This window comes from Panulirus ornatus, chromosome 66 (genome assembly GCF_036320965.1).
Source record: "Panulirus ornatus isolate Po-2019 chromosome 66, ASM3632096v1, whole genome shotgun sequence".
Classification (NCBI taxonomy): Eukaryota; Metazoa; Arthropoda; class Malacostraca; order Decapoda; family Palinuridae; genus Panulirus; species Panulirus ornatus.
Genome location: NC_092289.1, coordinates 17,393,278 through 17,394,942, shown reverse-complemented (window position 1 = coordinate 17,394,942; position 1,665 = coordinate 17,393,278).

The following is a 1,665-nucleotide window of genomic DNA, read 5'->3' as shown; positions in this document are numbered from 1 at the left end:
GCAGACTTCTTCGTTACATGATGAACATGGTCTTCATATGAGAGGAGGAGGAGAATGGAGAGAGAGAGAGAGAGAGAGAGAGAGAGAGAGAGAGAGAGAGAGAGAGAGAGAGAGAGAGAGAGAGAGAGAGAAAACGGGAGGAGAAAAGAGGAGGAGTGAGAACAGAAAACGAGTCTGCAATTAAATTAACACCAGGACGCTGGGTGAGGAGGTGGGGGAGTGAGGGAGGGAGGGAGAGGGATGACGCCGTGGGAAGAGGGATGGAGAGGAAGGCAGTACTCCTCTCTCTCTCTCTCTCTCTCTCTCTCTCTCTCTCTCTCTCCCCGATAGGCACCCGCCGACTAGAGAGAGAGAGAGAGAGAGAGAGAGAGAGAGAGAGAGAGAGAGAGAGAGAGAGAGAGATGAGGTAGTTTCACCCGCCAGGCTGGGCAACGGTAGGTTTGGTAGCTGTCATGTTTCATTGCTCTTACATATATATATATGTGGAAGGTATTAAGAATATATGGTGTGGGAGGCAAGTTGTTAGAAGCAGTGAAAAGTTTTTATCGAGGATGTAAGGCATGTGTACGTGTAGGAAGAGAGGAAAGTGATTGGTTCTCAGTGAATGTAGGTTTGCGGCAGGGGTGTGTGATGTCTCCATGGTTGTTTAATTTGTTTATGGATGGGGTTGTTAGGGAGGTAAATGCAAGAGTCTTGGAAAGAGGGGCAAGTATGAAGTCTGTTGGGGATGAGAGAGCTTGGGAAGTGAGTCAGTTGTTGTTCGCTGATGATACAGCGCTGGTGGCGGATTCATGTGAGAAACTGCAGAAGCTGGTGACGGAGTTTGGTAAAGTGTGTGGAAGAAGAAAGTTAAGAGTAAATGTGAATAAGAGCAAGGTTATTAGGTACAGTAGGGTTGAGGGTCAAGTCAATTGGGAGGTGAGTTTGAATGGTGAAAAACTGGAGGAAGTGAAGTGTTTTAGATATCTGGGAGTGGATCTGTCAGCGGATGGAACCATGGAAGCGGAAGTGGATCATAGGGTGGGGGAGGGGGCGAAAATTTTGGGAGCCTTGAAAAATGTGTGGAAGTCGAGAACATTATCCCGGAAAGCAAAAATGGGTATGTTTGAAGGAATAGTAGTTCCAACAATGTTGTATGGTTGCGAGGCGTGGGCTATGGATAGAGTTGTGCGCAGGAGGATGGATGTGCTGGAAATGAGATGTTTGAGGACAATGTGTGGTGTGAGGTGGTTTGATCGAGTAAGTAACGTAAGGGTAAGAGAGATGTGTGGAAATAAAAAGAGCGTGGTTGAGAGAGCAGAAGAGGGTGTTTTGAAGTGGTTTGGGCACATGGAGAGGATGAGTGAGGAAAGATTGACCAAGAGGATATATGTGTCGGAGGTGGAGGGAACGAGGAGAAGAGGGAGACCAAATTGGAGGTGGAAAGATGGAGTGAAAAAGATTTTGTGTGATCGGGGCCTGAACATGCAGGAGGGTGAAAGGAGGGCAAGGAATAGAGTGAATTGGAGCGATGTGGTATACAGGGGTTGACGTGCTGTCAGTGGATTGAATCAAGGCATGTGAAGCGTCCGGGGTAAACCATGGAAAGCTGTGTAGGTATGTATATTTGTGTGTGTGGACGTGTGTATGTACATGTGTATGGGGGGGTTGGGCCATTTCTTTCGT